Here is a 15,831-nt window from a genome sequence, read left to right as displayed (position 1 = left end):
AATTTGAGGAAACTGAAAATAAAAAGTCTCTATGAGAAAAAATTCGCCTCATTGGGTTTAAGTAACTTGGCTAAGATCCTAAAGGTCCTACCTCACATAAAGGTAGTTAATCTTAGATTTTATCCCAAATCCTTCTAACATAAATTCTCCACAAACTTGGTCTGTCCGTCTCTCAGGATCTCACTTTCTTTCTCTATGCATTGCTAATAACTCATAGATGCTCTGAGCAGATCATCATATGAGCATAACCTGGATTTCAATTGTGTGAGCACACCCTGTTGAATTCATTCCCTGGGCCTCTGGCAGTGTCTTCTCACTCCTGTGTCAGCAGCAGGATGATTCCTCTTGGTTCCTACAACACTTGGTTTATACTCTTGACTTTGAAACAGCCTTCCAGTTCTCTAGCTGTGGTAAATGCCCCCTCCCTCCAAATGTACCGAGTTTTCTTCGATGCATGTGGTTTGTTCCATTCTCCTCTCTAAATCAAAAGCATTTGGCAAATATGCACATTGTCCTACATCTCACTGTGTCCTAGGATATAAAATATACACAATAAGTCTCTCTTTTGAGGTCAATTGAATGACATAGTGCTGCTGACAAGGATTTATCTGCATATATCTTGTTATTTTCTGAGTGTGGTGACATTCACACCGTCACTTCACAAGTGGGGATCTGCGGGCTACTTAACCAAGGATGGACTATGAAGATCCTATCCCTGCTCAGGACAACTGAGTTGGCTACTCATGTTGGCACATCCCTTTCCTAGCTAGGCTCTCTCCACTCCATCACAGAACTTCATTATTCTAAGGGGTCAGTGACGTCATGCTTCTCTGGGTCCTCCCTTACTTGAGTGCTTTGAGTGAACATTCTCTTCATTTAATTTTATTCCCTCCAGCTTTTCTAATTCGGAATATATTACAAGATACACAATGTATTCCTTCTACCCTTTGTGGGCAACAGTTCTAATTCTGCTTTGGGGGATTTTCTTCCTTTACTGAGTAATTGGAGTCTCCAAAGATCATTCTCATGAACCATCCTTTTTTTTCTTTCCCTCATCCCTTGTTCTTTGTAGGAAATTGTATCCACTGTGCATAGCCTATGAATGTCTTACACATTACTGACTGGGATACTAGATTCTTCAGCAAACACTAAGCTGCAAAGTCAAGCATTTTTTTATTAGGTTTTATCTCAATTTATTTTCTGTGTGTGTGTGTGTGTGTGTGTGTGTGTGTGTGTGTGTGTGTGTGTGTTTGTATCCATGACACACTCTTGTGCAGAGGCCAAAGGGCAACTTACAGAAGTCTGATCTGTCCTTCCACCATATGGGTTCTGGGAATGGAACTCAAGTGGTCTGATCTTGTTTTCTTGTCCTTCAAATAACTAATCTGGTATCTTGATCTCCACATCTCTGCCCCCCCCCCAATTGCCTATCACATAACTGCTGTGTCCCTTCAAGCCACTTATCAGTGTTCCAGTTACAATTAATGGTACCTTTTCTGGTACACTGATGATAAGGTCTTCTTCGGGGGCCTCTCTAGGAAATTTTTTGAAACCATTAAAAAACAATTATTTTGATGAGCTAAATTTGGGTGCACAATACCCTAAATTATTTATTTTTCTTTCTGCCACTTGTTTCGTGATGAACAGTATTCAAATATATATCAAGCATAGGAATAATAAAAGTAAAAGGACAGTAAGATATTGAGGGAAAAGAGACAAGACTGTTCCATCTATACCTTCCTTCCTTCCTTCTTCCCTTCCTTCCTTCCTTTCTTTCTTTCTTAATTTATTTTATTTTATTGTGAGTCAGGGTCTCTTTATGCAGCTCTGTCTATCTAAGAACTCAATATATAGATCAGGCTGGCTTTGAACTCATGGAGATCCTCTTGCTTCTGCCTCCTGAGTGCTGGGATGAATGGCATGTGCTTCTTTGCCCAGCCTAAAACTGGTTTTAATCCTTGGAATAAGTATTTACTTATTTAGTTCTGGTGTGCTGCTTTTTTCTCAGAAACTTGAAGGTGATTGCTATGGCAACTGCTGTGAAGGAGTAGGGTGGCCTAGCTTCTGCCATGTGCTTTGGGCCTTTTCAGTCTGACTGTTTTGTCATGGGTGCCTCTGCTGAACACAAATCCATTCCTACTGTGAAGAACTAAGACTAAGGCATGTGTTTTGTATGCAGCAAAAGGATGGATTCTGTCTTTGTATCCATTCTGTCTGGAGGACAGGAGAGAGCAGGAAGATTGAGTCAGGGGAAGAATAGAGGACAACAAGAAAAAAGATACCATCACAGAGCGAGCCATTATAGGTTTAAAGAGAAATCTGGCAGTAGGGAAATGTCCAGCGATCTACAAGGTTGACCCCAACTAACAATCTAAGCAGTAGCCGAGAGGCTACCTTAAAAGCCCTTCTCCGATAATGAGATTGATGACTACCTTATATGCCATCCTAGAGCCTTCATCCAGTAGCTGATGGAAGCAGAAGCAGACACCCACAGCTAAACACTGAGCTGAACTCTGGAATCCAGTTGTAGAGAGGGAGGAGTGATGAGCAAAGGGGTCAAGACCAGGCTGGAGAAACCCACAGAAACAGCTGATCTGAACAAGGGGGTGCTCATGGATCCCAGACTGATAGCTGGGAAACCAGCATAGGACTGATCCAGACCCCCTGAATGAGGATGTCAGTTTGGAGGTCTGGGGAGCATAAAGGGGATGGGATAAGGGATCAGTGGGGGGCAGGGGAGGAGGGTAGGGAGAGGAAACTGGGATTGACATGCAAAAGAAGCTTGTTTCTAATTTAAATAAAAAAAAAAAAGAATTAAGACTAATCCAATCCTTGTAGGAAACAGTTATCTTTCTGGTTGTCTGCAGTCTCCATATCTTGGTTGTCTTCTCCTACAGACCTTTTGTTCTGCTGTCGTCTGTCCTCTAATAAAGTAAGGAATCTGGCCAGTGTTTTTGTAAGGGCAATTGTTTCCTTGTGTAAAAGGCATTGTAGGTCTGGAAAACTCAGCTAAAGAATGGAGTGGAAGATAGCCAATCTCGGTACTGGACCGACCACATTCCACACAGGTCATTGTTTAGCTTACCACCATTAACTTTCTTTGTTAGTTAACTCTAAGCATGAGTTTGCAGAAATATCTCTCATCATTGTGACTCAGCATATTTCAGAGAGTGTGTATCTTACAGTAGTGAAAGTGGTCAGGCTGGTAATAATGGCTAGAAGAAAATCAAGGTATGTATATTTAACTAAAAGGTGTCTATCAGAATTCACAGGCCTTGTTTATTATGCATATGCTGATTTTTCATCCTTAGCACAATAATAGTAAAATTAATATTGGGAGATGGTAAATGACATGTAAAAAGATCTAGGTTTGTGAATTTTCTCAAAATATCATTTATTACAGTAACTATTTTTTACATAGGAAATCAGTAGTTTATTACTGAATAAGAGGAAATAAGTAACTTTAGCACAGTTAGTATTTTACTATATTAATAACAGTGAGCAGAATTTGATTGTCCTAGGCTTACAGAAACATTGTGGGTGTTTGTAAGTTGAATACAATATGCAGTATTAAGCAACTCCAAATTCCTAGACTAAAATATAAGGCAAAGGTCAGAACCTTGGGTATCATCTTTCTTGGCAGGCTCTATCTTTCCACTCAGACACAAGGCTGATCTTGCTGGCCCAACACTTCCCATTTAAGAGCTTCTTTCTTAAAATATTTGCTTAACAAACTTAAACTGTTAGAAAACTTTTATTTTTGTTTTTCCTGGGAGGAAATGTTAAAAGGCTGCAGTACTATAGAATATTTTTAAGTATTTCCCCAGAATCACAACTTAACATTAATCCAGAAAAACTGTGATAACCAAAATACTCCAGGACAGAGATAACCTACTAATTATATTCTCTTGGAAGATAAATGTTAAAAACTTAAGTGTACTTGGAGCTCCAACTTGAATTATTAAAATCTTTAAAGAATGTAGAGTTCTCCTTCCCCATGCTGACTGGGCCATAAGAGGAGTCTTCACACTGAACTCTGATGTGAGTCCCTGAAGGTATGTGTCCCCCCCACCCCCCGCCGTTCTGTGGTGGGCCTTCTACGGGTGCAGCTGGAGTCAGAATTCCAGGGTCACCAGACCACTCTTTGTGGAAGGGAAAACTGCTGCTGCTGTTTTTCTTTTTATGTTTCCCAGTGTCTGTTTTGACAGTTCTGCTTCTTGGGAAAGTGGTGGCCTTCCTCAAGGCTGGCTCAGGCTCAATTGCCACAAATCTCTTCCTTCACTCCAGGGTGTGGGCTGGAGCAACTCCAGATAAGACATATTCAATGTTTGCTTTGTTTTCTCTTTTGGTTAAAGACATGGCAATTTACAAGAGAGAAACTACTAAATAAGACCTTAAAAACAGAAGTGCTGAGTGCATCAAAGTCCATCAGACAGGTCCTGGCAGGAGAGGAGGGGAAGGGAGGGGGAGAGAGAGGAGAAGACTAAAATGACAGGCTAAGTGTGGAGGAGACAGGCAAGGGGACAATGGGTCATACACAGGACAAAGGTTAACAATCCAACATAAAAAATGAGTTTTTCAACCTCAGAGATTGAGGAAGAGGAGGAGAGAACATTGCTGGGCAAAGAACAATTGCACAATACTGTTGTCACTACAAGGTATGCTGAGTCAGACATTCTAAACCACAGTTTCTATGTATTACATTGTATGCCATAAATATGTGTATAGTTATTATTAAACTCATTTTTCTTATTAACTTTATTTTTAATAATTTTATTGGAATTTTTTTTATTCGCTATATTCTGATCATGGTTTCCCTTTCCCCAAGTCCTCCCAGACCCTCCCCACCTCCCCACCCACCCTATTCCAAGTCCTTTCTTTCTTTAAAAAACAAACAAGCAAACAAAAAAAAACACAGAATTTTTAAAAAAGAAAGAAAAAACAAGAAATACACACACACACACACACACAATGAAAACCTATAAAAAACACAAAACTGAAAACCATAACATATAAGCAAAAGACCAATAGAAAAAGCAAGGAAAAAAATACAAAGCCCAAACAATGCAATGAGACAAAAAGTTTACAAAAATACTATTGCATTCATTTGTGTTGGCCTTCTACTGTGGGGCACAGGGCTGTTCCTGAAGTGTGGTTTGTAACCCAGTGAGAATCAGTTGGAGAAAAATAATTTTTCCTTTGCAAATGGATGTCAGTTACAGATACCTCCTTAGGGATGGGAGTTCATGTCCACACCCCACTCTCAGCCCTGGGACCCTGAACCTGTGTGCCGCTGCAGACTATGAATTAATTCATGTGTTCAGCAGTCCTGAGGTGTCTTGAAGATGCTGATTGAACTCTTTTTTTGAAAAAAGCTTCATCTGACGGTGGTGGTTTATGTTTTATGCCTTTAATCCCAGTACTTGGGAGGCAGAGGTGAACCTCTGTGAGTTTGAGGCCAGCCTGGTCTAGTTCCAGGACAGTCAGGGCTGTTACACAGAGAAACTCTATCTCGAAAAGCCAAAAAAGAAAGGAAAGAAAAGCTTTGCCTTGGCTTCCTGGCTTCTCTTTCCCAGAAACACATTTTCTCCAAGGAAACCATCATCAGATTGTAGTGGAAGCAGGACACCATGCCTTAAAAGGTGCAAAGTAAGAGCGGGTCTATTCTCCAAAATACAGAATACCAACACATAACACATACAAAGCTAAATAAAGAAATCACAACAAATTGCCATAATTCACTTTTGCTAAAAATATATTTTGATTAAAAACACATGTGGAATCTGTCAGTGGGGCCCCTCTTTGGGTTTTGGAAAGAATTCTTGCAAGAAAAGAGGTGAAAGCCAAAAGCTGTATTAGTCTCATGGTAAATCTGCCTGCAGTCTTACTGACATGAATCGAACTGGGGCAAGGTTCTCGACACTTTCACATTTCAGAGAGCTTCTCATGGAAGCATTTGTGAAGGAGGCAATAGCTGCCTTCACAATGCTGCCCAGTGTTCCCAATGCACTCAGAACAACTTGAGTAGCACCATGCGTAGGAAACTACTTTACAAGGTTGGAAAGTTCTCCCCATGTATATGTTTCTTACAAGGGGAAAATTTATCTCAATCAATGTTCAAAGTTATCTAAACCTTCAATGAATCTATTTCTAATTACTATCACATATGACCTTTCATTTTTCTATGAACAACTTTTTAGTACTTTATATTCCATGTTTGAGACAATATGATTTTGATCACCATTTTAATGTGATCCAAGTTACAGCTAATCTTTTAGATCATTTCAGTGCGCATTTTATTTCTCTCATTGTACACATCTATCACTTAGTTGTCTCCTGGCAATCATAATATTCTTTCAGCTTGATATCACTTTTAATTTTTTTTAATAGTACAGAGAATTCTTGATTGGTATAACTCAGGATAAAGAAGAAAATTGGGATAGTTGATGAAGGCATGCAAAATGTTAGGAAGAGTAGATGGATGTAGTAGACAGGAAATGATAGGAATTATGGGACTACAGCATGACAAGAAAGTGAAGACACAGAGCAGGAATGCTGGTAATTGACAAGATTAGAAGGCTATGGTCCTAGGTGGAAAAAAGCAGGAAGTTGGAGCCAGCTTGATATAATGGAGGCAGGCTGTACCTTGTATTAAGGTCCAAGGATTTGTCATTTGCTAAGTGGCCAGTGCAGGCTGAGAGGGTCAGATGATCAGCTAGATAGAACCAGGAAGGTAGAGTCAGAGGGGTGGTTCTCAGTCCAGACTGCTCACCATACTGCCCAGGGAGAGTTAAAACACACGAAAGCCTGGGTCTCCCAGGACAAGTAAGCCTGGATGTGTAGGTGGATTGAGGCGCTGTTGGGTCTGAAAACTCACAGGTGATCCTTGTTCTAACTTGTGTTTAGAACAGCTGTTGGCATCTACAGAAACTACTGTGGTCCTAGTGGGCAGTGTCCTCTATCTCGTTCATCCTTCACTCATAAATCAGAGCATTTGAGGAAAAGATGTGGGTGAAAGCAACTTTGAAAATCCCCATAGTGTTTCCAACGTGAAACTATTTTAGGAGCTGCTGACCTGGGGGATTGTTTGCTGCAATCTATTTTGCCTCATTTATCGAGGAAAACTATGCACTGGCAGGTCTTATGTATTAAAATCACAATTCTTGAGTCTGGAAGCTTAAGGCACAGAAAGGAAACAGACTAACAAAATTATAATAACAGGATCTTGAAAACCTTAGGGAAGTCACCCCACCACAGAAAGAGGCTCAGAAAGGATAGGTGAGTTGTTTCTAATCACTTGGATAGTTAATTAAATCCTTTGACAAATCTTTTTTTATTTTTTAAATTTACAATGTTGGCTCTTAAATTAAAACTCTTATTCTGAAATGGGAAACATTAGAAGGGATATAACTCAATTCTTAAACTTCCCCAAACATATGGACAAGTTGTCACAGAACTCTACCACTAGCAGTAAGAGACTCACAAAGCATAGAAAAGTTGACCAGAGAGCAATTAAATAGAGCTATGAAGTGCTGATGCTAAGCAGTTATGAGAACTCTTCAACCAAAGAGACAGCTATTGGGTAAGAGCTGTTTAAGAGGGCTATATCCTTGGGGGTCTGTAGCTTTGGAATGGCATGTGGGCTTCCTAAGGTCAGACATGCAGTTCTAAAAGGAAATTTTGCAATTATTACTTAGTTCCTCTACCATGTGGCTGTCATGCGTTTTCGTATTCTCCAAATTGATACCTGAACTAACCCAGTATAGAAGAATTCAAAACAAAAGCAGTTCTCGTTTGCTGGATAAAATTAACAACACATGATAAATTCTGATTCTTGCACTTCCTTGTGTTTTCCTGTGCTTTCATTTCAGGATACAATCTGTAGAAGAAAAAAAAAGTGGCCACACAGTCCCATATTCTGATGATAGGCTGCTGGCTGCAGTGCTGTTTCCAACTGTTTCCTGGTCCTCCCTGCTTTGCCAGTGGCCATAGTGAACTTGCTGATGGACGTAAATGCAACTTGAAGGAGGTAAGGTCATAGACCTGGGAATCAGACGTCTCCATGGGATGGAAATGAGTGGCCAGATCCTCAGCCCAGTGGGAGAACACAGAATCTACTTCCTTGCAGCTCTTAAGGGGCCATTATTGGATTTCCATATGTAAAATCCATAGACAATTCACAGGCTTCTGGGTAGCTACAATTCCCTAGAAATTGCTTATAAAACTTCTGTGCTTTGCTTACATGTTTCCTGAAGAAAGGCAATCCATCATTTGTATTAAGTGTTCAGAGTGAGAAGGACCACATGATATTTAAACGTTATAGCTAAGGGATGGAAAGGGTGACCAGGGTCAGTTTTAATCTCACAATTAAAGCTGTCCCAGAAATGGAATGAGCTACCGTGAGAAGTTGCAAACTTCCAGACCATCTGGGCAGAATATCACACAAGGAATTCAAGCAACAGATGCATGGCTGAGCTAGGCTTTTAAGTTTCTGTGAGACAAATGGCTATGTGTAAGGGCAAAACATATGAATATAGTTAATGTGGATGCTAATGAAGTTAGGAACCCTAAACGTAAAAGCCATAATGAGGACGAGAATTGTGGCTAATGAGGAGGAACTTTAGTCTAGAAGAACACAAGTACATTATTGTGGTATTTAATAGGACCAAACTATTAACATGAAGAATTTGGTAGAGAACTGTAGGTGGGAATATAGTGGTTAAAATGCCAGTCTTATCTGGCCTGGGCGTGGACTGAAATGGTTCTTCTTGGTGGCACACATTTGTGGTCCTAGCACTTACAAGGCTGTTTAAGACCAGTCTGGGCTACACACACCTTGTTTAAACAAAGGAAGCTGAAAGAGAAAAATACAGCGTGAACTACTAGGCTGATTGAATTTTCCTGAGGTTTCCTTATTTGCCAGTCATGTGTGACCTTGAAGCTATGGATACCCTGTTTTGCATTCATAAAATACAATGCCAATGGTACCAGCAGTCAAATAAACATAAAAAATCATATTAATAACTAAAAACTGGGCCAGGTATGGAGGCATACACTTTTAATTCTAAGTGGATCTCTGTGAGTTCAGGGATAGCATGATCTACAGGGATGCATAGGGAGAACAAGTCTCAAAAAAAAAAAAAAAGTCAAATCTCAAATGATCACTGGTATTTGTAGTATTCAGTTAATGATATTTGATTTCTGTTAGAAACTCATTTATTTGCTGTTCAATAGAGGAAAATTCCTTTTCTTGATTCATGCTTCCCATGTATAGAGGACAGTGGGCACACACTGAACAAAGATAATACCTCATTCAAAATCATCTGTAACAGCTAAGGCTCAACAGTATCCTGAAGGGGAAGAGCAGTTTAACAGTAATTTTATAAATTTAGGCTTTTATTAGCACACTCATTCTTCAGTTGGGAGCGATGGTTTAGAGTAGGTTTGGAAATCCTCAGTTTAGTAAAATTTCATCATTCAGTTTTGGTAGAGTCCCACACATGTTTCCAGTCTGTGGTGTCTAATTTCTATCTCATGGTTCTCATTCAGAATGTTTGAGAGACTCCTTAGAAATCGCTAAGTTCTAGTGTCTAGACAGCACATATTGCTACTTCAGAAATCTTTGTATTCCTTTCCATGGGGAGATTTATTTTAGTCTTCTCTCCACAAATTAGTTTGGAGGTAACAGAAGGAATTTTTTCCCCCTCACAGACTGCATCTCCATTTTTCTTTCACTCTCACTGAAATCAAACTTTTCCTTGTTGGTCTTAAATGTGGATGTCTTTTGTGTCTGTCGATTTAGGATAGTCCTGATTTGTTCCTTAGTTAGAGTGGGGATTCCCAAGCTAGAATGCACTGCATTGCCAGCTGAGGCACCTGCTCATGGTGACTCTCCCATGCTGGAATGTTTCTGAACAGAGAATGCTTTGCTAATTGGCTAGGGAAGTCTGCCACTCTTTGTAGTCTATTTAAATCTTATTACTTTAAAATGCAGCACACACACACACACACACACACACCATGTGTAAGAATGCATATGTCCTTAATTAATAACTGGTGAAACCTCATGAAAAGTAATAGGTTTCTGCCTTTAGGTTTAACTTTGCATTCTAAATTAGCATGTGCAAATACATCAATAAAGCCTGCTAGTTTGGACAGCAGTATTTTTAAAGTTAGTCATAATTGGCTTAGGCCGGTGTAGACATTTGTTTAATAAGTCATGCTCTTTACAACATATACTAATAGCATATCCAAACATTTGAGGCTTAAGAGAACTGCTTTCAAGCTCCTTGAAGTACTTCATAAACAACTACTCAAGTGCTAATTATGAATTGTTCTTATTTCTTCATTATGTCTTTTCCCAAGATATCAGACTTATATAAACAACTCCAGGCTTCCACTGTAGGTAGAAAGCTTTTTCCAGACATTTGTCTTCTGGCCATGTTTCTGGCTTTAATTCTTGTTTTCCTCACCTGCCCCTTCCTGCTTGGATGCTGTTTTGTTTCATGCACAGTATTTGAGAACTAGCCCAGGCTGGTTTATAGATAATAGATTTCCCTTAGGGATGTGAACTGCTGTGGGTTTGGGGACCTTTGCTGTCTGTCTGTTACACTGGATTAAAAGTAAAATAATTCAGAATGGTATAGCCTCTCATTACATTTTCAGAAAGCACTTTCAGGACACCCTGCTTCAGTGACTGCAGCTCTGTGTAAAGGAAGCCACAGCCTGAAGCCCCCCTGCTTCCTGGTCATGGCCATGAGAACTGCCCCTCTGTTTCCTACACTGTGGAGAACTTCCCTCTCAGAAATGTTTGTACTGGAAAATAGTGCTGTTTAAACATTTCCTTCCCCAAATATAAAGAATAATATAGAGGCAGTTTCTTATCCTGTATTAAAAAACAGAACAGTGACTACAGTCAAACTTTGAAGTATAAATTTGTTTTTCACTGTGGCTGTATTTCGAGTTTAAGAATAAATCTTGCCTTCTTTAAGGCACTGATAAAGTTTGTAAGGTAAGTCACCCCCATGCCTTTTGTTCCTGAAAGTCCAGCTATCTGGTAAATCTTTATGTCTTCTCCAAAAATGTGATACATGCTGCAACGGCAGACACTTGGGTGAAATATCCAGTCATAGTAACAAACCACACAAGGTCAGCGAGGACTTTGTGAGAAGGTTCATACATGAGACTATGACTTCTGGCAGTTTGAGGGGGTGTGGGTAAAGAAGGGGGACTCAGGGGTGTGTTATGAGGGTTCTTTTGCTGAGCCTCCAGAAAACCTGGACAGACCCTCTCCTTGGGAGAAGGGATCGAATCAGAAAGCGAGAGGCTTCACACACAGAAGCAGAGAGGATTGTTCACACCTAGCACTGTGTCTTCAAAACAAGTGTAGTACAAATAACTTGGTAACATGGCTAAGAGAGCTACAAGCATGAGACCATCCTATAGAAGGAACAGAATTAATGAAAACTTCAGAAACTGCAATTTTAGAGGGCTTAATTTTTCTTAGGCAAGTCACTCTGAAATATATCTACAGTAGGGAAAGTTAAGGACACTTGCCTTATAGTAAAATGCATTATGTCAATAAATGACAAATAATGAATAATGTTTAAAATACAAAAGGACAGTGAGGTGTGTGTGTGTGTGTGTGTGTGTGTGTGTGTGTGTGTGTGTGTGTGTGATTTTTTGAGACAGGGTTTCTCTATGTAACAGTCCTGGCTGTCCTGTCATCTGCTTTGTAGACCAGGCTGACCTCAAACTCATAAAGATCTACCCACCTCTGCCTCCCAAATACAGGGATTAAAGGTGGGTGCCACCACTGCCCTGCTGACAGTGAATATTTTAAGAGATGTCCATCTGGTAGGAGATTAGTGAAAAACAAATAGTAAGAATTTTTTGCTTTCATAACTGTACTTTATGCTTTGGGGTTTTTTGTTTGTTTGTTTAGTTGGTTGGTTTTTCTTGCCAGATGTCTTGAAACAGCTGCTTCTTGGCAGAAGGATTCTGGCAGTGGCTTCTAGTTTAGAACTGCTGGACTGGAACCATCCTTCCAAGGAGGCTGTTTTGTGCTTAGGAGCTTCTGACCTTCATTCTTGATGCCTCTGTTCCTCATTTACCTTAGTCTTTCTAACTTAAAATGAGTGAACTCTGCCATCAACCTTTCCTTCCCCACGGTTCAGTCTTCTTGGGCTTTGCTGTTTGTTTGGCTGTCTGTCCGAAGCCAGCTTTCATGTTTCTGTGGGGTGCGGTGGAGACAACTGAAGAGAGCATCATGGAGCATTTGCAAAGCATGGCCTGACTCCTCACTCAATGCAGGATTTATGCACAAAACCCACACTCTAGTCAGAAACATCTTCAGGCGTTACCAGTTTTCCTACAGATGCCCGGAAAGAGAGTCATCTCCACCACAGCCCACCCAGAAACATCCCACAGAGGGCACTGGGACCAGAGGCTGCCTGGAAATTTTTCATTATTGTATCTCAGCTGCTGTGTGTGTGTGTGTGTGTGTGTGTGTGTGTGTGTGTGTGTTCTTAATTTTTCATAATAGTTTTAAATAAATTTTAAAAAGAAAACTGTTCCTTTTGAAACATGACCTATGTTCAGAAACAAAAGAAAGCATTCTAAGATGACACTAAGGTTACAGGCGTGCACCACCATACCTGGCTCTGAGAGTTTGATTTTAAGAGCCATGGTGAGCATGGCTGCTGATCCCAAGTTTTACCTAGAAAGTTGAGGAATTTATGATAGTTCTCATTTTCCATGTAATTATTTCCTGGCATTTCATTACTTCTTAATGTTCATTCTTTGTCTTTAGTGGGATAGTTTCCAACATTTCTTTTAACTATTTATCCTTCCCATCCTCTTGTTCTAAGTATACAACATTACCTCTTAAGTCATTAAGTTGGAGTTCACTTCATTTCTTTTGCTCTACTTCCAGCATGCACTGTATCTCCTTCCCATGTAAGGGGGGGAGGTAATACAAAATATTCAAGAGGACTGGAGTTACTGGGGTTTCTAGCAACCTCAGCCTTGCAGACCTGGAACCTGCTTCTCTGCCCTGCCTTCCTGATATATATTTTTTTTTTTTGTTATTGCTTGTGTGTTTTCCCCTTTCCTTCTTGGTTTCTTTCATATCACTTTGTCACAATTCTCATTTCTCTATTTTTTATTGTTCTGTTTCACTTTCTCTCAGTCTTTCTACTCCCCCAGGATTTACGTGGCATCCCATGTTCTCCTTCAACCTGTCCCCTCTGTGTTCATTGTTTCTTGCCTTAGTGTGGTCAGCCATTACTGATGTCACCTACTTATACCATATGTACTGGTCTAATGAGTCCATTAACTCATTACCAACAACAGCTCTGGGTTCCATAAGCCAAGCACAGTTACATGTCTTCTAAACTTAAGTGCTTTAGTTGTTGTTGCTGTATAACAGTGGTTCTCAACCTCTTAATGCTGTGACCCTTTAACACCATTAACCATAAAATTATATTCATGGTTACTTCATAACTGAAATTTTGCTATTATTCTGAATCGTAATGTAAATATTTCTGGAGATAGAGGTTTGTCAAAGGCCTTGCGACCCATATGTTGAGAACTGCTTGTGTATAATTAAATATTCTACCATTTCTTGTCAAGTTCCAGGAATTACGAAAACCAACACATATTGGTTCAAGGTGAAATGGAGTTTTAATGAAGATGGTCAGGGTGGAGGAAGGCTCAGCATGGGTATAGAAGAAGATGGAACAGAAAACTGTCAAAGAGGGAAGCGTGGGGCCTCGCTCGAAGGTGAACTTCCTCCTGTGGGTGGGTGCAGATATCTGTGCCATGAGAAACATGGAAATTAGTGAATGCAAAGAAAGCAGAAGTAGCTTCCCCAGCTACTTAAACTGCTGAGTGCCGTTCCCTTAGCCATACTGCAAATGAAACATTGCCTTGCATTGTCTGTCAGGGAATTGGTGTTTTCCTTAAGTTTGCTAGTGTTCAGAAGCATCAATAGAATTCTGCATGTTGCTCAAATCTAAACCATGTGAACTTATGAGAAGATTTATGCATCTGAAGTGTTCTGCTGATACTCTGGTGTCATAACTGAAGTATCCTAAACATTCGTTTATTTAGCTATTTTACAAAATAAAACTTGTGCCTCTTTCTCTGTGTCACGTAATAGATGCTTGTCTTTAGAGGCTTCAAACACAGCTATAAGAACCAGGTAATCTCTGTGGTAGACATGTCCTATGCCTGAGGCTAACTCTTCAGCAAACAGCTCCCACAAGTTGGGAATGCTAAGAGGGTACCTGTCTCAGGTCTCCTTGGGTCTGTAACCCCAGACAGAGACTGTGTGTTTCCTTCTTCCTCACTATTACATTTCTAAATCTGTACTCACGAAGTATCTCCTCTGCCCACCCTCATTCCACTGTACTGCCTTTTAAGGTAGCCATGTTACCAGATCCTGGAATTAATCTGAGATTTGGGCTCAGTGATCTGAGTGTTCTGATCTTACATCTCAGGACAATCTTTGAAGATCTGAAGATGCTGGATAAAAGTATTTGCTTTAGCAGTTGCCTGTATTAATAAAGTATTTTTTATTAATATGGGGAAAATATGTGATGGCATTGGAGAGATGGTATGGCAGTTAAGTGCACTTGCTCTTGCTGAGGAGGACCCAGACACCCACGTGGCAGCTCACTACTGTATTCTGGCCTGTGAGGGCACCAGGCACGCGCATGGGGCACAGACATACTCGTAGGCAAGACACCCATACACACAAAAGAAAAATTAAAAAATAAAAGTATTTGAGAAGTTATCTAGGTTTTAAGTTGTTAAAAAGAATAATCACTGTTTCCTTATTTAAAAAATTCAAGTATAAAATATATACTTATAAAATTTGAATCACTGAATTTACTGATTAGATGTAATGAAGTTAAGATAATACTTGTAAACAGTTTCTGAACCTTCTTGCTGTAGAAGACAGGAGGCTCAGGGAGACTCGGAGCTTGGTACATGTTCCCACAAACCAACATCCTTTTGTGGAGGAAGAGCCAGTGCTTCCTTCCTGAGCCGGAGAACTGATTACAGTGGATGTTTCTATTTTCACTAGATACATAAACACATTTCAGCTGGGGAAAAGCAATCATAGCATGGTTCAGCAAAAATGAAAAGGACTTTGTTCAGAAAAAAAAAAAAGGTCCTCACAATGATACCCTTGCTTGCAAGTATTTAAAGTCACCTTGAGAAGGAAAATCAAGCCAATGGTGAAAAGTCTTAGTTTCAAAGTTGCAGGAGGAATCATAAGGACAGTGACAGATGCAAGCTTTCCTTGGGAGTGATGTAATTAACTGGTTAGATGTCTCACTGCCAAATTTGAGTAATCTGTGCTTTGGACTATAAACTTTCAAAATCAATGCTTTGTTACATGAAGCTTAGATAGCAGAATGCCTCTTCAAGAATCTCTCTGTGTAGCCCACAGGCCTAGATCTGAACAAGGCAATACATTTACTGTGTGACCTTTGCTTACTTGAAGAGACTAATTTACCTTAAAACCAGGGAACCTCATGTTACTTTCCACTGTAGGAATAGGCAAAGTCCAGCTGGAAGACAGACGTGGGGACCCAAAGCCAGGCAGTTGCAGCAGAACGCCCACGTGCTCACAGAGGGATGCATCCAACCCATGTATTAGCAGGGCATTTAATTGAAGAGACTTGTTAGAAAAATATAGTTTGATTAGCCATCCATTTAACAAATTTGCACTGACTATTTGCTCTATTGCCATATCTTCTGATCTCACAGAGCTATCAGTACAGATAGGGAGACTGTCAAAGAAGGAGAAATAACCAAGGT

General features: G+C 40.1%; 1 long non-coding RNA gene across 2 annotated transcripts; it reads left to right on the top strand.

The window, feature by feature from the left end:
- The first annotated feature begins 3,155 nt into the window (after positions 1–3,155).
- Positions 3,156–14,131, top strand: LOC103158689. 2 transcript variants are annotated; one of them, XR_003481471.2, is made up of 3 exons: positions 3,156–3,231; positions 7,872–8,029; positions 13,633–14,131. It is a non-coding gene; the product is annotated as an uncharacterized LOC103158689 (long non-coding RNA). The 2 variants fall into 2 exon arrangements; XR_004768656.1 differs by lacking the exon at positions 3,156–3,231 and adding an exon at positions 3,547–4,055.
- Positions 14,132–15,831: the final 1,700 nt, after the last annotated feature.

The sequence above is a fragment of the Cricetulus griseus genome, chromosome 2 (assembly GCF_003668045.3).
Source record: "Cricetulus griseus strain 17A/GY chromosome 2, alternate assembly CriGri-PICRH-1.0, whole genome shotgun sequence".
NCBI lineage: Eukaryota > Metazoa > Chordata > Mammalia > Rodentia > Cricetidae > Cricetulus > Cricetulus griseus.
The sequence above is the reverse complement of the archived record's forward strand: the minus strand, read 5'-3'. Positions and strand labels throughout refer to the sequence as shown.